The sequence below is a fragment of the Pongo abelii genome, chromosome 16 (assembly GCF_028885655.2).
Source record: "Pongo abelii isolate AG06213 chromosome 16, NHGRI_mPonAbe1-v2.0_pri, whole genome shotgun sequence".
Classification (NCBI taxonomy): domain Eukaryota; kingdom Metazoa; phylum Chordata; class Mammalia; order Primates; family Hominidae; genus Pongo; species Pongo abelii.
The window spans coordinates 56,543,482-56,565,774 of NC_072001.2; the positions used below are offsets into that span (position 1 = coordinate 56,543,482).

Sequence of the window (22,293 nt, forward strand, 5' to 3'; positions counted from 1 at the left end):
ATAAAATAAATTAACAGAGGCTTTTCATAGGATAGTCTATTTATTTTCTCTGTGCTCATGTATGGAGAAATATATATGGGTGGGGTGAGATAGGAGAAGTGTACACAGGTATTTATAATGACGGACCTGGATAGGGTTAAAACAACTCCCGTACCAAGCCCTTACTTCCAAGTGAGGAAATCCTCCAGTAAGCATTGCCCTAGAGTACATTTAGAGAGGCTAATGAAAATCAAACACAACACACACACACACACACACATATATGCACACATATATTTAAAATGTATGTATACACATACGTGTATACATAATTTATATACACATATTATGTGTTTTGATACATATATATTTCAAAAAGCAATGTAGTAAATTAGTAGCTTATTTTTCATATGAGTATTACCATATCATATGTTCCAAACTCAACAGAAGGGTCACTACTAATGGCATTTGAAAACTGTCAAGTCAGAAAACTTTCATGTGTAAATGTAGACTTAATCTCTGATGTTCATGGGAAGTGATTCATGGCTAGTTTTTACATTACATCAAGGAGATGCTTTATAACTAGATGCTGACACTTTATATATTAGGCTATAATCAATATTATTTGCTACATGCTCTGTCACTGAAATAAAACCATGATTGTTCTGCAAATAAAGTTTTAATTAATAACACAAACATCCCTGTTTCGAAATGTGGTAACCCTGTATATCCCATAACACAACTTTACTACCAGGTATAAAGATGAACTGAAGGTTTACAAGTCTTAAAACGTTGATATCTCAATGGTATAACCTGAGTCTGTGTATTGTTTTTTTAGGCAAACAGGTCATATATTGTAGAAGGGAAACTGAACTCAGTTTTCTTATCTGTAAAATGGAAATAGCAGTGCCTAGCCCACATAGTTATTAGAAAGATTAGATTATGTGTGTAAAGCACACAGAATTTTTGGGCTCCTCCTAGATTTGGGGAATGGTAATCTGAGGTTGAGTATTGATGTCCTTAATTGAATTAGTGTTAACCTGTGCATTTTAACAGCTGCTGTCAATGCCCATAACACAGAGACATTTAATTGCTAATCCAAGTCTATGCAATCACTTAGCTCATTCCACTATCTAACAGGGTAGAACTGGCAGTCAACAACTTCTGCAGGATTGAAAAGAAGACATCACTGGAGCCCACTGAGACCACTGGTCTCCCTGCTTATAGGCCCTTTGATCTTTGATTCATCTACCAAACTGAGAAACACCCAAATTATAAATCTGAAAACTTTCTAGTACCTACAATATGGCATACAAAACCATTCACAAACTGGCCCCACCCCAACTTTAAGCCTGCTCCATCACCTCACTTACACGATTGTATTCTAATTACACCCCTAAAATAGCTCTTATGACATTGTGTTATAGTTATTCAGGTGTCTAATCCCCATCTAGCCCTTTGTAGGGCTGTACCTCAAAGTATGTGTTTGCCTAGGGGCAGTTTAACTAGTGTATACCTCTTCATATCTTCCAAGATAATCACACTTGAAAGGAGTTTCAGCTGTTAGCATCTTTCACAGACCCCTCAGACTGTCAGCAGTAAGATGAACATTCTGAAATTAAGTTTTAAGGATGTTCAGAAAAGAGAAGTAAGGTATACAGCCTCCAGTTCCTCCAAAACTCTCCGTAAGCAGGTGTGGCCAGGATAGCCACTCCCATTGCACTAAAGCAAATGACACATCTTATTGTACTCCTTGTGTCTTATTCCTTTTTGTATGCATGGTAACTTGTATAGTGCCCATTACTTAATAGGTGAAATTTAGATTAAATAATTCCTTTCCTTCTCTCTTCTTCCCCCACCCCTAAAAATATACACATACGTAATTTTTCAAGTTAAAGCTACCTCTCTGTGACAGTAAGCAAGTGAAAAACTCAGATTCCTATGGGAACCTAGGGAAAATTGAACCAGACAGCCTTGGTGGATACTGAGATGACTTGGAGAACACACACATATGCAAAAAAGGTTATTATCTCACTAGCGGCTATCAGCTCCAGCCTACTGTTGTTGCATGAAAATGGCAATTTAGCGTGGCTTCTCTTCCTGTCATGAGAAGTCACAAATCCAGAATATTTTGTGAAATGTGGTTTTTATATGTTGGAAATTTGGTGATGGTTTGTTTGTTTTGTTTGTTCTCTGTAAAGCACTGTGCATCTTAGCTTGAAAAGATCCATTGTTCTTCCAAAAGACTAGGATGCTGTTAGGACACACCCAGGCTGTTCATGGGTGTGCTATCTGTTCGTATGAAAGAAGCTTGGTCAGTACCTGCCTCACAAAATTATGACTTTCATTTTATCAGCAAGGAAGAACTTCTGCACTGTAAAAGCTTATTAAGGGAATTTGATTGCAAATTGAATGTGGTCCAGCACCTCTCCAAAGCTCATTTAAGATATTTGATATTTTAGAGAAAAAGCCTAAATGGGCATGTTAACTATCCATTTACCTGCACTATTCTAGGTTCTATCATTGAAGTCTCAGACCATCAGAAAATAATGACTTGGACCACATTATCTTAGTCAATCAAAGACAAGACTTCTGAGAGATGACTCAACACCATGTCATTTGATCTTACAGAAGGCTAATATAAAAAAACTGTCATGTTTAAGAGCGTAGTTTGAACATTTTAGAAAACTGGCTGGAGACACATTCTACCTTGTGTCTTAGCACTGCTTTATAATGGATATATAAAGCAGTGTAACAAATTCCAGGAAAATAGTTCCAGGAAAGAATGTTTATCCTCACGGATGCATCTATATATGATGCCTTAATGGGAAACAATGTCTTTTCCTTAGTTGCCAGGACAAACTTAAAAAGCTACATTAAGTGAGAATAAGAATCCGAGGTTTGTTTCAGAATGTTTGAAGTCCTTACTAATCCTTCCCCTTTATTTGTTGATTAAAGTTAACATTGGCTTTAGGTTTTAGAAAACTAGGAATAACCCAATTATAACAGTTTGTTTTTATTCTAGTGATATGATTCTGGGTAATCACAATTTTTAAAATGTATTTGCTCCATTTTCTATAATATTGTTTTGCTTTGTTAAAAATACAATTTTTAAAAATGAAGAGAATTCTATCCATATCATAGATTTCAGTGGGTATCTGCTTTCAAAATATCTTCACCATCACCTATACCAGGACTTTAAATTTTAATTTTAGAAGTATGTTATTTGTATTTTAAATGCATATTGCAATTCAAGAATTCCCTGCCATCTATTTGTTTATCATATGTCTATCAAGTATGTGCTGGGTACCCAGCACTGACCTAGGCACTGGAGACATAACAGCAAGTTAGACATATCCCCCTCCCTTCAGGAGCTCACAGTCTCATTGCAGCAGAAAAGAAATCAGGCGATGAAAACACAGGGTGGTCATTGGTGTGACAGAAGTACAGGTTAGGCCACTTAACATATGCTGGGCAACAGAGAGGGCTTTCCAGAGGTTGCCCATGACATGAAGATCTCAGGCAATAGTGGGAAAGGGGAAAGACCTTTAGGCAGGAGGCTGCAGACTCCCCAGGGCTGCCCTTCTCATTGTATCCTCGGGGCCTTGCTCAGTGCTTGGCTCATGGAAGGTACTGAAAACATTTAAAATAAATAAATGAATGATGGGACAGCATATGCAGAGGTTGAGAGCCATGGGAAGTAATCGGTTCTTTGGAGGAACCGAAAAGGGTATGGTTTGGCTGAGTTGTAGAGTTTGAGGTAGGTAGAAAGAGGCAAAATAAGACTAGAGAGACATCCAAAGCCCAGTTGTAAACAAGCCTTATGAATTATTTAAATAATCTGCACTTTATACTAAGAGAAAAGAGAAGGCATATGTGCTTAAATAAATAAAACTTAAAACAAACAAACAAACAAAACCCAAGTCCCCTTTTTTCTTTCAGCAACTTGACCTTTGGTTAACTACCTGGATTCCCTTGGTAATTTGATAAAGACAGAATGTCAACTAAGTCTCAAGGTGACATTGCTGATAGCAAAAATGACCCCTCATTGGTAAAATGCATCTGGACTAGGAGACACTATAAATGAACCATAAAAACCCGATTTCATAGCTTTGGGCTTCCCTGTGAGCAGGGAAGAAATCGTTGCAAGAGATATAAGGCTGTTAGCAAGATGACTTCCATAGCTGAACTGCTGAACTGTTGCATGGACTCCTGATGAGGAAGGCCTGCTGCTGTGGTGAGCTATGGTTGCTGATCTCTGCCCTTTAGAGTAGACAAGTGCCAGATGTGGTGTATGGTCACCTTGTGAAACTGCATGTTTAGGTGAGCCTAACAAGAACCACGGACAGGCACTGCATCATTGAAGAGTTTTAAGTAGAGAGTTAATACAAATAGACTTTTACGGGATTTCTTTAGCTATTGAAGGCAATTGCCCCAGGACAGGTTACTGAAATAATACATTAACCAGAATTATTAATAGACTTGCTGGAATAAAATGGAAACCTACAAAGAAGGGAGGAAAAAGCATCCTCCTTTTAAGTTTTACCTAAACCTAAAGGTTCTAAGCCCATCAAGTGGGACTTACAGGAACGCAAACTGCTTTCCCTATCTTTTGGTGTGTGGTTCATCTGCCACTTAATGGAGAAAACATTGATCTGGACTGGCAAATAAGAACCACCAGAGGGAATGGGCGAAATACTAATAAAGTCCACCAAGCCATTTTCAGAAAGCAGCAACTATTGAAAAGAGTCAGGTGTGAAATACTATCTCACCCCTTAACTAGCTGTGTGACTTTAAACAAGTCATCAGGCTTCTCTGAGCCTCAGGTTTCTTGGCAGAAAGAACAAAGGGCTCAGACTCAATGACCTGCAAATGATTCTGACTCAAAGACTCTATGAGTCCTGTAATCTGAGTACTACTCATATGCCAAGTACTAGGCTAAGTTCTAACACCCCTCCTGTCCCCTATAAAAAAAAAAGTTCAAAATCAGGTAAATTTCAAATGCCTGTAATAGAAAGATCAAGGGCTGGGGCCAACAGCTGGAGTAAGTCTAGTTCAAGGTTGAAGTAAGGACTTCATTATGTCTCTGCACCCAAATGTCAGCCTGTTTAACATGATAATTGCATCTATCACTGAAACTTTATCATATGCTTTGGACCCCTCACGTGGCTGGTACTACGGTAGGCTCTGCTAGGTGATTACCTATCAGAAATTATCCAAGATAGCTGCCCACATGTCTGGAGTACTTACTGCAACATCTGCCCACCATAAACTCTCAGTGATTGCAGCTGATTGACAGAATTAATAGAGATAATAAATATTTTAGGACTCCCATATTCTTCAACTGCCTTGAAGTAAGACATAAAAATCCAGCATAATTTAAGCCTAAAATCTAAAACAAAATAATGCAAAGTGAAAATAACAATTTCATTTAAAAAAGCTTGTCTCCAAGAACATTAAGCACTTTCATATCTTCAGGGGACACTAAAATGTATTGATTGAGAATGCAAGAGAAAACCTCTGTTTTTACAAAAAGTTTTGAAGTAGGAAATTTTAGTGAAAAGAATTGCATGTACTTCTAGGAAATCTCATCATGATCTCAGTGTAATAGCCATTTGCAAAAGAGCCCTGAACTGAGTCCATGCCAGGGAGCATTATTGGAAAATGGCCCACTCCAGCTACTTCCTGGAATTCCTCTTCATGCTTCAGCAGCTAGCTTGGTACGCACTGGGCACCAAACAGAGGCACAGCATCTTACAGAGCATGGGGAAACTCATTCCAGGATGACACAGTTTGTGATTTGTGACTTGAGCCTTGAAACAGGCAGAAGCCAACAGCTCACGTTATCCAAATCACGAGATAAGCCTTAAAAAAAAAAGTACAACTAAAAGTGGCCATGGAAAAGATAAAATTGAGGTAATTATGGCAAGTATTTATTCCAAACAGCCACAATTTTATAGTGGGAGTTCAGGGATGTATAGAAAAACTAATACAGCCTCTCTTCTCATGAGCCTGCCCAGCACTGTCTGCCTGCATTCCGTGGCATTGTAGTATTTCTGAGGGAATTACATAATTGCCTGGTTCAAATTTTCTTTTTAAAAGATAGTTATAATTAATTATTCGTTTTAAGCAATTGTTTACCTACTGTTAAATAATTGTGATTAAAAATGCAAATCTTGTGTATTAAATATAATAAACTTGGAAACCATAAACACATTGACGTATGCTCCAAACAACAGTTTTTGTGCAGATTCAAGATTAATCTCTGTGCTTATACTTATATTTATGAATGCATCATTGATTAGACAGAGAGAGTGTGTGTGTGTGTTTAATGTTAGTACTTAGCAATTTTGCTCATGTAAAATTCTGTACACAAGTGCTATTGAAGTACTCTTTCTGCTTTCTTCTGAATCGAAATATTTTCACTACAATGTAACCAAAGCAATATACTAAAATGAAGTAGATCTTGAGACCAAAAGTTTATATGACTGTCATCCATCTACCTTAATTTCAAATCTCATAATTCATCAAAATATTTACTATGTAAATTATTGGAAAATTAAACAATTAAGGTAAGAGTTTTCTCTATTTTGCCAGTTGTTTCATTTTTACAAAATGTTCAGATGCTTATGAAAGTTTTAAAACAGCAATTCGGATTCTTTCTTAAACAATAAAAGGAATCTAGTCATTGGTAAAAATTAGAAAGTTCTGTGCTTTACATAGGAGATGGAAGATGGAAGTTACTGATGAACCTTAGCATTAATTTTCTGATATTTTGCAAATTTTCAATTATTGCTGTGTAGAAGATCCCATATGAAGATGAAAAAATCCTAACTCACTTCGCAGAGCAGAAATTATTTTGAAATACATTTCTGCTATTATGCAACAACATGTATGGAGACAGCACACAGCTCTTACCTCTGGCAATAAGAAATGGAAAATTTTGGAGCTTGTGATCTAAAATTGTACTTTAAATTAGAAAAATTCCATAAAGATTTACTTGACTTTTTCCATGTCTAGATTTGAGAAAAGGAATTAATAATTTTGAATTACTGCTATACATTAAAATAATAGATTAAAACATTTAAAATTTTATAATTATGGCTTGTGAATTTGAGAAGACGAGAATTGGGCAAGGAGGACAGGGAAAGTGAGACTATATTCAATGCAACTCTGAAGGGAAACCTGCCAATTGTAATATATAAAATGACTTATGATGCCTTCACCCTCTTCATACAGTTGTTATAACTGGAGCATCTAAGTGCTTTGTACCATTAGTCACTCCTGTATTGCAGTTTCATTCTTACATTTTGTAGTACCTTTTATACTTGTGATTTATGCCTACAGAATAACCAGGAAAACCATATATGTTTTACATACAGATTCCAGAAAGAGACAACTCGGCTAAGTAAAGTTATTTTTTAAATCCAGTTCTATAATGGTGTTACAGGACACGTGGTTTTCCAGTAAAACCTACTCCTGTAGTTCCACTTTCCCTGCATAGACTTCTTCCAGGGCTGTACTGCTTTCTTAAGCTATATCATGGTGGAATCTTATCCTTCATAATGTTTTGGAGAAAGCTGAGGGTGGCGCCTGCACAATTTGATTTGGTGTAAAAATACACACCAAATCTGATTTCTGTTACATTAAGGCATTCTCTGACAAAATATACAGAACAAGAAATGAAGTGAATTGTGTTTTAGAAAAATCTTATGAGCTTGTTTCCCCGAATACCTGACCACTAATTTTAAAAAATGAATCAAAAACCCACTTTAATTGAATATTTAATAGATGATTTAATGGTCAAGTTAAGATACATTTTAACTGCTAAATATAAAAATGATTTGTGTTTGCTTACTGGAAATATTTGTAATATAAGCCAACATATATAATAAACTAATATTTAAAGCAAATTTACTATGAAGAAATGAAATGACTATTTTCAATTTATAAACATCATACATTCATCAAACTATATTTTTGACTAATAGTTGGCTTTTATAATATGAATATCATAACAGTAGATTGCCATTAACAGTAGAAATAGTTTAACTCATTTTTAAAATGGGCAATATATTTTACTTTAAAATGAACCATTGGAAATATAAAAATGGTAATATTCTCCTATGGAAAGGCTCAAATGTAGCTAGAGTAAAATATATCATTTTTTATAAATAAATGAGTTTACTGTCTTGTAAATTCCATCCTCTACATAATGCCTCATGAAATAGGGTGATTTACAGAAAAGAACCTGGGATTGGCAAATAGGATGGGGCATGTAATCCAGTCTAGTGCTATTCTCCAACAAGTTATATCATCATAGTAAAGCTAAGCAAGTGTACTGTGCCTTAGTGTTCCTCTCAATAAAGTGGGCCAAGAATTACTTCATTTTATATATGAAAAAAGAAACAAAAAAGATATGCTAAAATTTTTTGAAAAGTAACATGTTGTATACGTAGAAAAGGCATGCTAATCATTTGAAAATAACCCATCTAATTTGTGTTAGTATCTAAAAATAATGTTAAAATAGATATTCCAGGGTCCTGAAATTGCTGTTTCTTCACAGCACATTTTGAATAAACTTTAGTTCATTTGGAAAGCTTGAAATATGAAGTCCCTGAGGAAATTCTGAAAACTCCTTTGCATTCCTCAGCATTAAACACAAACCATTATTGTGTCTGATGTTATCACCACCTGGAGACCCCCTGATATTTTTACCACAGGGAAAAAAAGTGCATTAAAACATTTCATTTCTTTTTCTTCTAGCATTATAGGAATCCCAGACATAGGGCAATAAATATGTTACTGATACCCATAGGTAAGCAGGCAATTCTGCCCTGTGTTACAGGTACTTTGTCATTACCTTCTGAAACACTGTTTCACAGTGCAGGGTATGTTATATAAAAAATAAATGATGCTGCCAAATTTCAGCAGTTTGAAAGAAACATAAGTCAATGGCATAAGGGAAGTAGGTGATGTAATGACTCTAGAATTAAGTAGAAGGCTTGAAGAGATGGATCATGAAGTTTAACCTTTGAAATTATTCATTGAATATTAATATAAACACATGGAAAAGCACACTTCTAAGTTGCTTTGTTATAATTCTATTGATTAAATCAAATTTTTTAAAATGACAAAGAGAGATAATATATCCTATTCCTGGAAAATGTCTAAGAACAAACATCTAATAATCTGGTCTTACTTAATGTTTCAGTTAAGGGTGTTTGTAGAGAAGGAGGTTAATAATGTCTACATAATTACACAAAAAAGGAAAGGGAAAAACTGACAATGAAACCCAAACTTGTCAATAAATGGTAAATGATTACAGATGAATGAAAGGAGATGAAAAGTCAGACCAAATATTAACTTACACAAATCGGAAAAGATTTAAAAACTGATTCAAAGAGGATGGGCGATTGAGATAATGACCAAACATAAAGAAAGAGAAATAACCTCAAATGGGCATGAAGAACCACAGCAACTCAGAAGGTGTTACTAATGAGATCTGAAATTTGATGATCCTAATGGGCATTTGGTGTTGTTTGGTCTAAAAGCAAGGAAGCAAACTTTCCCTCCCCTATGTAATGTCAACAAAATTTCTTACTCCATGTAGGACATGGAGCACTAATGGTTCATCTAAATAAGCTACATTTATGAAGGCAGAAAAAAAATTATAAGGCAATTTTAAAAATTAAGAAAAAATACTGCTCTCCAAATAAAACACTAAATAGAAAGATACTCTGACAAAATTTGGACACAGGGTTTCTTTGCACCTCCTGCTTTTATCAGTTTCTGCTTTGCACTGAAAGTGTCTTGCATCTCTTAAAATAATTTTAATGGTCTCTGTCTTTCAGAAAAAAGCTCCACAGCAGAACCTTTTCATTCCAGGTATCTCACCTTCTGAACTCAGCTTGGAGTATCCCCATTCCCATGTCCTGCCCACACCAAAATCATCCCATCTCCTGACCATGCCATACTGCCCTGCCTTGGTATCTGTCCCCATGTTATTCCCTTTGCCTCAAATGCCCTTCTTGCATCAAGCCCTTTCCAACTAGTGTCAGTTGGGTCTCACCAGAAGCAGATGTTAGATGAAATTAGAAATGCAAATGTTTATTGGGAAGTAACACCTGTGAAAGAAAAAGGGCAAAAGCAGGATTGCGTAAATTGTGAACTTTAATATCTCATTCACCTCTCCTAAAAATCATTTACTCTTCCTCTAAAAGTGCCTACATCCCCCACTTCTCTCACCCCTATGAATAAGGATATATAAGTTTTTAAATATCATTGGGTGTATTAGTCTATTTTCACACTTCTATAAAGAAATACCCGAGACTGGGTAATTTATAAAGGAAAGAGGTTTAATTGACTCACAGTTCTGCAAGGCTGGGGAGGCCTCAGGAAACTCACAATCATGGCAGAAAGTGAAGGGGAAGCAGGCACCTTCTTCACAAGGCAGCAGGAGAGAGAAGTGCAAGCAGGGGAAATGCCAGATGCTTACAGAACCATCAGATCTCACGAGGACTCCCTCACTATCATGAGAGCAGCATGGAGGAAACTGCCCCTGTGATCCAATCACCTCCCTCTCTTGACACGTGGGAATTACAGATCTCTCCCTCAACACGTGGGGATTACAATTAGAGATGAGATTTGGGTGGGGACACAGAGCTAAACCATATAATTGGGCTATTGGGTACTCACTCTCCTGTGATGCCCCCAAGCGTATAATAAATTGGTATGCCTTTTCTCCTGTTAATTTGTCTACCATCTGTCTATTTCAGCAGACTCACTTATCAAAGCTCCAAAGGGTACAGAGAAGTTTCTCTTACCCCTTCAGGCTCTATCAGCCTAACAGAAACTCTAAAGCAAAAAATGCCTGTGCAAGGAGGTCAATATGGGCCAGAAATGGTGAGGCCCTGGTATCACCATCTTGCTCCGCCATCGTCCCAAGAAGAGTGTGACCTCTGCTCCAATGCTAGGTCAGATGTTAAAGGCACTAACAATTGGAAGCTGTCAGATAGCCATATTCCTCACATCTGGGAAAGGAGTCCTCTCTTGAAGAAGGATTTTAGCAGTACATCTCTTCATGTCTGCCACACAATTATTCTCCAACACACATGTGAATGTCTATTCTTATGTGAAGCCTCTAAAATTCATTCCCAGGCAGTTGGTGGCTCTCTATGCCTTTACAGCAATGTGAATGTTAATTTCTCATACCACACTGTGCCCTCACTATTTTTACAACCTTTTGGAAGGTAGAAACCACATCATATTCTTCTCAGATTTCAAGTACGTAGCTTGGGAAACAGAGCACCTAATAAAATATATTCAAAAGAGGGAGAGTGATTTGATGGCTGGACTTACCAGCTGGATAACAGACCAGACTGGTTATTCTCTATTCTGGTCCAGAGATACTAAGGGATATACCTCATGTATGTGAAAGTGAAAGGGTATTAAGAAGTTCTCAAAAACTAATTTCAATGTCCTTTAAATACTAATGGACTATTGGACTTTAAGGATAACACGTATCAACAATTAGCATGTTGTAAGCCAAAGTTTTGAAATTATGTTCCCAATCATAAATCTAATCAACATCATACGTAGATTATATGAACCTATCTGTGTATCTCTTCCATCTATTATTCTCACTTCCAGTTTTCTCTTTCAATTTACAGATGGGTAACAGTCCATCTAATTTTAAAATTCTAAGATGTACTGTGTTTATTGTGTACTGTAAAGTAATTTAACTTCAGTTGTAAATTTTAGAGTTTTCTTTGATGACCTTTTTAGGCAAGGCTTAGTAGTTCAGTAACATATACTCTTCATTTAATCAGCCAGCAATATTTACTCTCTGCTAAGCCCAAAGCTAAGCTGTGAGGACATAAAGATGAAAGTGAATGAATAGGATAAGAAGCCCTTTTTCTAATGGTGGAGACAGAATGGCCGATGATTTACTACATGGGCTGGGAAGTGCTATAATACCTAAAGGGTACACAAGGGAAAAAGCAAACATGGGAGAGAAAGAAAAGGAACTTCTTGAGTTAATGTGACTTTCTCTTTTGGTTTCATCTCCTTCTGAACTTTTAAAGGGGAGCGGGACAGAAACAAAGTCCTTAAGAATGTCTAGAATCCCTTTCTCTAAGGCAGTTCTCGGTAGGGTTGGTACTGCCCCCTAGGGGGAGGCTTTGGAAACTGCCCAAGTGAGGGACTGGGTTTCTCAATGATTGTAGAGACACTTTATTGGCATTTAGCGGTCAGGCACCAGAGATGCCAGATGGCCTGCAATGCTTAGGAATGCCTTTCACAGTGAATAATTGTCCTGCTTGGTTTCCAAATATTCCACTGGTCATTCATGAAAAGAAAAGCTTTGTGTGTAATTTCCCAAGTCCAGAACATAACTTTGTTTTACATACAACCATGGAGGAATCTTTCAAGGCTTTTAACATACTTTGAATTTTCTAAGAAGGCCACTACTCTGTATATTAAGGAATGGCCACATTTTGCTACTACTGTCCAGTGCCAAGAAAATCCATTTTAGATACCCACATCACTGACAGAACCACCACACACACAGACATCTGCATCAATAGCAGTGGTCTCATGTATACCACAGCATGTTATATAACAGTATGTTACTATATCTTTCAGTGTAGTCATGCCCAGGATTTTGCACATAATACTTTAAGTTACTTACCATTTATTTTTTCCTTTAAATGTTATATAAATGATGTATGTAGGTAGGTTATAATGCTTATGAATTTCATTTTAAGATTATCAAGGGAGCATTACAAAATATTGGCTAGGATTGAGAGCATTGAGATCCACTACAATTACTTTTTTTAAAATTTCAAGACTGACCTCATTCTAATGAGAAGAAACATGTGAGGCTGGAAGTTTATATAGACCATGTTCTTAGGCATATTCAGTTACCAAAGAGTGTTTTTACATTGTCCCTAGAGTGGCAGGGCTGCCTGGCTGGAGGACAGATATTCTGCACAAATATACACAAAGGGCCCATGCTCATCTGTAGCAGGTAAAATAAAGAACTAACAACTCTCCTTTGAATTGTCTTCATTTCTTGTAGCTTATTCTCAGGGGGTTGAAAATGAAGTACTCTGTCTTGGTTTTTGCCTTCAAATATTGTCAGCATTAATTTTTCCTGGGGGTTCTCTAGACAGATATATTGCTCTTGAACAAAGTAGATAAATTTGAAGCAATGCCCCTGTATTAACACTTTAGAAGAAAACCATCATCCTTATAATCACCATTTCCATTCTCTTTCTAGTACAGACAATTAACATATTATTTAGCGTTTCTTTCATTCTGCCTTGGACCGGAGTTCCTTGATAGATGTCTGTCATTGTCGTTTATTACACATCCACTCACTCAGGCAACAAACATTTAATGAGCACCCATCATGCACCATGTGGTCCATTTGCTGCTAGGAGCATAAGATTAATAAGTTCCAACTTTTGCCCTCAAGGAGTTCACAGATTTGGGAAAGAAAGGCAAATAAATAAGCAATTAGAGTGCCAGGTAATATACAGTATTTTAGAAGGTTATAAAAGGAGTGTAGAAAGTAATATAAATGAAAATGTCAGCACCTAACATTGAACCTTAGACATAGTAAGTGCTTAATAAGAAATGTTTCGAGTTATTCAAATTGTTCCAAGGCTGAAAATTGGGCAGATAAATTGAAGAGTTAAAATGGAAGCATAAGGCTCCAGCTAGCAAGATGATTGACATTCTGATATGAATGGGATATTCCAAGGGCACTGGGACAAATGGATAATTTTTCCTTCAGCCACCATTTCTCTAGCAATTGCCACATACTAGACACTGTGCTATCTGCTGAGAATACAAAGCTCTCTAAATCAGTTGTTTTTCTCTAAAGGAATTTAGTCCCTCTATTTACCAAAATTGTCTTTAGAACTATGAATACATATCCATATTGGCTGACAGAATTGCATTTGATGGAGGAACTAATGTCACACAAATTCCCAGGCTCAGAAGTAGAATGAATCATTAGCGGAGGCTGACCCAAGCCAGCCAGGTTGCAAAGAGGGCTCTGTGTCAGCAGCATGGGGGCTACTGTAAGAGATAAGGAATGAGCCAGAAGTCCATACGGAGGTGATGAGTCAGAACGCAATATGTGAATCCAAACACTGAGGAAACAATGTTTGACGCAGTGGCTCCTTAGAAACTTCTGTGGATAAACCGTAACTGAATAAGGAGTGAGGCAAGTTTCAGGCAAGGCTCAGGCCTCTAAAAATATCAAACTGGAATCAGATCATGACAAAGTGAGCAGTCAAGAGTGAAATAACTATCACTAACAGAGTCTTCTGGAGGGTTACAAACTAGATTCATTCATATGTCTATTTTTAATTTTCTGCGAGCTTGCTGTGTGTACATCTCATGGTCCTAGGATGGTGACTCTCAGATAACATGAATTTTAGTGTGTATTCAAGACTTTGTTTGGATGCTAAAGAACAGCAATCGGCTGGTTTCCCTCCACTACTCCTTCTCTTACTAATTAGGAATTGGCTGAATCTTCAGTACAAACTATCTCACTTTCCATCCATCCATCCATCCACTCAATAAACACTTATTATCAGCTTCTAGGTAAGAGACCATTTTAGGTGATGGGAGGAAAAAAGATAAATAGACCTGATCCCTGTCCTTGAAGGGTCAGTGTCGGGAGGCCAGTCTCAGCTTCGCAGAACAATAGTGCAAAACACATTGACTTCAGTGACAGAATCTAGATCACTTTTTGTCAATAATTTAAATGGGTACGCAGACAATCATCAATAAAGTGGTGTCTGCACGACTGTTACCAAAGAAATATTTAACTCAATTCCTCGATCCGACCATCTCTGGGCAGAGCCAGGTTGGCATTCTGACTGCTCATGAGGAAAAAAGATGATGAAATATTCCAGTTTTTCATATGCCAAGATGAAAATCATCAATCTCAATCTCCATGAAAGATGAAACTACTTTTAGAAAAGAGCAGTGAACTCTTATCAGTCTTTCTAAGGTGATGCAATCTTTAAGATGATACTGAGAGGGCAGAAACAGTAAAGAAGTTTAGAAGAATGTATACGGGCAAAAAGGAAATGATGAAATTTCTCTCTCAATTTTATAAGGAGCTAAAAATAAGATGGGATATATATTAAACCCAAATGACTACAATGCTTTTTGAAAAGTAGGTAATGTATTCTAGGTGCTAAATTATTTATTTGCTTATCATATACAAATCTGTCTTTAACACATGAATACCTTGATATTTAAATAAGATTGTCTATTAGATAATTAAAATTAATCTATAAAAACGAAGTTTTAAATTTCTTCCACTTTTTCCCCTGTACCTCCAACCCTTATTCCTTTCAACTCATATGTGTATGCCAAATCTTGTACATTTTTAGCATTTACCAGATGGCTTTTTCAGTTCCCAAAAGGAAACTTTTAAATTTTTAATCAATAAAACTTATATTTCTGTTAATTCATATTCCAAATAAAAGTCTTCAATATTAATTACATCTTTTTTTTTCTGTAGATATCGGCAAAATTCTTTTAAATTTATTTATTTATTTACTTTTTTTTTAATTATTATACTTTAAGTTTTAGGGTACATGCACACAATGTGCAGGTTAGTTACATATGTATACATGTGCCATGCTGGTGTGCTGCACCCATTAACTCGTCATTTAGCATTATTGGAATAACTTAACAATGCTATACCCCAGCTTTGTAGAGATTGCATATTCAATATCTGTTAATTGATTTCTTCTAGAGAATCTTTTTTTTCTGTTGTTATGACAAAAGGTTTTGCTGTCTTGTAATCCTCAACCGGGTAATACATTTTTCTGTAACTGTCATACGGAAGGCACTTGGTAAATATTTGCTGAATTAAGAAATCCAAAAGGAGAATTGTAGGTAATTGGGAAGCAATGTAATACAGTGATGAAGATCTCAGATTTCAAAGCCAGCCTGCCTGGGTTTGATTCCTGGCTCTGCCACTTGTTGGAAATAAGACATTGGACAAATTACTTAACTTTTCTGCATCTGTTTTCTCATCAATAAAGTGGATATAACAATATTATCTGTTCCTATAGCATTGCTGTGTGGATTAAATAAATACTAGGTCATATTAGTGTTAACTGTAAATATGTTAATCATTATTGTTGTTATTCCAGAAGGCTAAGGGTTAGGAAAAGAAGGATTTACAAGATGAGATTAAAAGAGAACACCAGTGTTCTAAAGAGAAGAAATTAAAGATACATGGGTTTCTCACTAATGTCCGGGTTTCTCATTCATACATTTCTTAGTCAGATGATCTTGAGAGGAAGAAAAGGTCATAAGTGGCTTCAGTGGTCTTAGTAAACAGTTACCTTTCCCCACTCCAACTTTTTGCTTGGCTAAATCCTGTTCATCCTTCATCTCCCAGTTTAGGCAACTTTTCTTGGAAGAAGCCTTCTTGAGCCCCAAAGACTATGTTAGGTACCTCTTTGATGTGCTTCCCTAGTCCCTGCTCTGGCATCTGACACACTTTTATGGTTAATGATTCTAGTTTGTATCCTCAGCTAAAGAATTTCAGTTTGTTAGTTTGTTCTTGGCGATATCCTTAGCTCTTCAGTCAGTGCATAGAAGCAGAGAGGAAGTGGCATAAAGAAGTGATGCATAAAGATGTATTTAAAGTTTTGGAGATAGGCACTGTACAAAATAGTACATCAAATCGCCAACACTCCATAACCAAAAGTCAATCATATCTGCCTAATTGTAGCTTCCTAGCTCAATCCACCCAAAAGTTTTAAGTGAGACATTTTCTTGTAGAAAGTAACAAAGAGGAGCTCTGAAATATGCATCAACAATATATGTATGTTTGTTTATAAATGCTTGTACACGCTATTAGCATATCAACATTGTGTCCCTTATAAAATACACACAAAAATAGAAATTCCAAAATGAGGAAATTAACACACGCACACATATATACATAAAACACACACAACACACAAACACACACACACACAGATATATACCTTCTGATGTAGCATAAGTTAAGTTTGGCAATGCCATTTACATCTTGTTTTCTCAAGCTTGCATTATTCTTATTGTCTTTAAACCATGGTTTCTTGAGAGAGAACTGTTAAGTGTCTTGTCTATTTTCTGGTGATTAGTTTCGTTAAAAACTATAAAATAAAATCTATGGGTCACCTAAACAGGTACAGCTGAAACTGAACACACGAAGGATGCCTTTTGTGGAGTCGATCTTCCACTATATCTTCAGCACACCTGGAATACCGTATGTAACAATGTACCACCCAACATATGGGCCAAGTCATGACACCACAGTCAGTCATGTATCACTGTGCTTTGCCCCTAAACCAAAGTTAATGTGATCCCATTAAAATTTGTGCCACTAGTGTGCTTAAAGGATTTCCCATACCACACTAGAGAGAAAGCCCCAGACCTCACTACCACATACGAGGCCTTCTATGATGTGTCCTCCATTACTTCTCTGCTCCTTGATCACACGTACCACACAGGCCTTTCCTAAGTGACTTCTGTGGCCATAAAGAAGAACTCACTTAGTCCTGGAGATCTTAGAGTAAATGAATAAAAGATGCACTTACTACAAATAATGGCAGTCAGGGAAGAGTTTCCCTGTAGGGTAGTCACAAAGCCTTTCCACAAGTAGATATCCTTCTGGAAAACTCAGCAGGCCAAGAAAGCCTGCCCTGGGCCCGTACTTCTGCAGGGCAGGATCACCAAAATGTTTCTGTTGAATGGATTTTTATTTTCTTGATTTACAATAGATGCATGGTTTTATTTAAACAAACACCACATTTTTATTATTTAATTTTCTAGATAAGTCTTTGAAGATGATGCATGCAATAAAGATTATTTGCAATACCCATATTTGATGCATCATTGTCACAACCACATGGTTTAGCATGAAATTTAAATTCAGCCAATAATTCCAAGATGACAGTTTTATCTACAAAGCCTCCATTTCTAGTTCAACCAATTTATTTAATGGAACAATTTAGAGCACTTGTTTAAACTGATCCAAATAACATTCCAAAGAAAGTAAAGGGAAATAACTTTCAAAAGCAATTTAATAATAGAAACTATTGCTGTTTTTAAAGCAATGAATCTAAGCCTCATATGTAAGTGTTAATTGTACAAGTTCTTATGAAAGAGATTCGAGGAAGATAGCAATGTAATCATTATAAAAACGTAAACTTAGATAAAATCCACCACTTTCCCATAAAACACAAATACACAAATATTAAGACCTCAAATAAAATACATGCTGTGAAGTGTAACAGGAGAAAACACTGAAAAATAAGACAAAATTACAGGTTTAAATATACGTTATGCTTTAACTCTCATTTTATTGGATTTCCATTGCTTTCTAGACACTTCCCTACAAATAGTTTCAGACACCTGGTGATTTTCTTTATTATGAGGCTTGAGATGGCAATAATTAAATACTCTGCATTTCCTTTAGTAAGAGAAGCATGATTTATGAGAAAGAATAAAAATCTAAGAAAATCACTTAGCAAATTATTCCAGTTTTAGATCAAACTGATTTAGGGCAAATTTCTTCCATGTTGCAAGTATGGAAAACTTAGCTTACTGGATAGCAGCACAGTATTTAAGAGAATATCTGGGTTTGCTTCCCTGTTTTTAGTAATTTTGTGTCTGTAGGCAAGACACATAACCTCTCTAAAGTCTTAGTTTATTCATTTTGAAAACGGGGTAGTATAGGAAGTATGTCTCAAAGAGTAAGATGTATACCACTGGTGGCATTTAAGATAGCTGGTTTGGCAAGATGGGCAGATTGCTGGAGCTCAGGAATTTGAGACCAGCCTGGGTAACATGGTGAAACACCATCTCTACAAAAAATACAAAAATTAGCCAGGTGTGGTGGTACACATCTGTAGTCCCAGCTACTTAGGAGGCAGAGGTGGGAAGATCACCTGAGCCAGGAAGACTGAGGCTGCAGTGAGCCAAGATCACACCATTGCACTCTAGCCTGGGTGACAGAGTGAGGCACTGTGTCAAAAAGAAAAAGAAAAGAAAGATAGCTGGTGTGGTGATAAACTTATTTTTAAAAATGTATTTCAACACTATTTTAATGTGTATGATAAAAAATATAAAATTAGTATGTAAAATAAAAAAATAAGTAATTTCTCAGGACAAACCTAGCTAGCATGATGGGAATCTCTTTCTTAGAGTATAGTTCTTTTCAGCTGTGCTTTGAAATTTCACTTCAATGAACATGAACATTTAAAAAATGGTAAAGTCCTTTACACAAAGAACTAAATGTCAGAAGAAGGGTCTTAGGGTTCATATGGACTGTGTCAGAATTAAAGGAAATGGTGAGCTAAATTTCATAAGATACTTAGCAAAGCATTGGAATATATTAAAAACTCAATAATTATTATTTTTCCTTGTGACATTGTTGCCATATTGCTATAATCCTAATAAATCAAATATACTCCATTTAGCATAAAAGAAGTTTGAGTATCTGTGTGTAGCAAAACCACTATCTTTTACTTTCCAAATGATTTATTAATAATATGTACCACCAAGAAACCAAGAAAGAAAAAAATAAATTAAGAAACAAGGGGAGGGACAAGAGCTCACAGAGGACAAATAAGCAAAGAGTTGATGAAATTAAACAACATATACAATTTGCCATAAGAATATTTTGCAAAATGACATATGTTGCAATGATTAGGCTAAGTAAGTCTGCCTATGAAATTTGAGGAATTACTACACCCAGTGAATAGCACCTATATAATCACATTACATTTTGTCTTAGGATATTAGAAATAAAGATAACAGTTTTCTGGTTATGTTTTCTAAAAATTCTATCAACCAGCGTGGGCAACATGTTGACATCCCATCTGTACTAAAAATAAAAATTAAAAAAAAAAAAACTAGCTTATAATGGTGGTGCTTGCCTGTAGTCCCAGCTACTCAAGAAGCTGATGCAGGAGGATCATTTTAGCCCAGGAGGTGGAAGTTGCAGTGAGCTATTATCATGCCACTGCACTCCAGACTGGGCGACAGAGGCTGTCTCAAAAAAAAAAAAAAATTCCTATCAAGTAAGGCACTACGTGCCACTGTAATGAAAGTCTAAAAACATTTCCTGTAATTTTACTAAGTTCTTGTGAATAGTTTTTTTAAAATAAGCATTTTCTCAAAAAGAAAAGGGCAATATTAATATGAAATATAATACTACTTGGATAGTCCTCTCTTTGATGTATTTTATGTGTCTCCCATTTAATTGCAATTGTAGTTAATATTTTCCTGCAGGTAATATTTCTGAAAATAATATATGCCCAGCATTTTGTGAATATGTTCTTCTTCTTTTAAATAAAATATTCTAAATTTCATCCATCAACATATAAAGTAGGTATAATATTCTGGTGTTCTAATTCTTATCACAGATTAACCACAAATTTTCTTTTACCATAGGCAAAAAAAGGACTATTCAATAATTAATCAAAAGAGAGTTAATGCCACACTTTAATCCAAATGTCTTTAGTCATAGTAAGACTAAATTCTTTACTATCAACAGTTCTTTCTTTAAAGATGCAGTCTGGCCATGTTGCCCAGGCTGGACTCTAACTCCTAGGCTCAAACCATCCTCCCAACTCAGCCTCCCAAGTAGCTGGGACTGTAGGCACTTGGCTAGTATCCTTATGTCTAAGAATGTACTGGGGACAGAATTGGGCACAATCTGGTGAAACCTCAAATATGAGTAAGCCAAGTGACAGAAAAATTCATCTAAAGTTTCACTTTGGTAGCTGACCAACAATTTCTTACCCAGAAAATGGGGCTCTGGGCCAATGAATAAGGTAGGCTCTCAAGATTAGGGAGAAAATTCAGAAATGACATCTACTGAGAGTTAACACACGATGAACAAATAACACTAGCTGTCTTGGGAAAATTGGAAGAAACCTATCAATGACACTATGGGCGGCCCTCCATATGTGTCAAAAATGCAAATGTAGTCACTCAAAATTAATTAAAAAGCAATTTTTCCACTTCTTGCTTAAAATATGTAATACAACTATAATTACGTGATATGATGAAACAGGAGCTTTTTCACAGAGGTGAACTTAGCAGATCATTAAAGCTAATTTTTGGAAAACAAATATGCAAATGACTTGAAATAACCATCTAGCTTTATCAAATTATTAATTGAATTTACCATAATCAGCAACTGTCCTGACATTAAAACATATTCTACCTGTTTTGATCTCTGGCCTTTGCTAAATATGCCTTTTCATTTCTCTCTACATAACATTCTCCAATCAGTAATCTCATAAAAACAATGAGAAGAAATCATAAAGTATTTCCAAGAATGACGCCTGTTTTAAGATTTAACATTTTATATATAGTAACATTATTCCTAGTCCTGAATAAATTAAAAGAAAACCCTTTGTGAGAGATCAAAGAAGTACTTGACAATTTAACCACCTGTAATATGTAAATTTATAACATGTTTTCCTGACAAAAACACACATTTAATCACATGATAAATTAACGTATTCATCAAAACCTTACTAATAAAGTTGAAAATTAAAGTTGTACTTTTTTTACAGTTTTAAAATTTTTTTTAAAGTAACAGCTAACAGTATGATAAAAATCAGAGAACATTCTACAACATAAATTTAGACTAACTTATTGGCCCCAAACCATAAACATTATCATTAGGAAGTGACAGTGATGAAGTTTGTTACAAAATCAAATGATCCAACTATACAAATAGTTCAATTTTTATGTGATACTTCTGTTACCCAGAAAAGGAAAACTGGCACATGACTTTTATCAAGGTACAAAGTAAAAACAAATTTACCCATTACAATTAGGATATTCATGTAATATATATCCCATTAAGCTATTGCTGTTAATTCTGCTTTCACTTTTAATTGCTTAACTTCAAAACGTTGTTATAAATAATACAAGCTGTTCTTCTAGCAAATATTTATGATTATAATAGGATCTAGAAGTCGTCCAAACATTTGACAATTATAAGAGGAAATTGATAGCAGAATAGGTCAGAAACAGGGCACTTGGCTCAGCTCTTGCAGAAATGATATACTGTGAACTTACATTTTCAACACTCTCTAAGCAGCAATGCTCCTCAAGTTATGGTGGTGTTACTTCTGGATAAACCTACCCTATGACCTTTGCAACTTACAGTGGGTTTAGCCAGATATAACCCCATCATAAGTCAAGGAGACTAGTGAATGTCTATCACTTGTGCATCATAATATAATCAAAAATCGTTAA

The 22,293-nt window shown here is 35.8% G+C and overlaps 1 protein-coding gene across 5 annotated transcripts in view; it reads right to left on the minus strand.

Annotated features, from left to right (window-relative positions):
- The window catches only part of WDR72 (WD repeat domain 72), a 236,037-nt gene that overhangs the window by 56,007 nt on the left and 157,737 nt on the right, over window positions 1-22,293 (minus strand).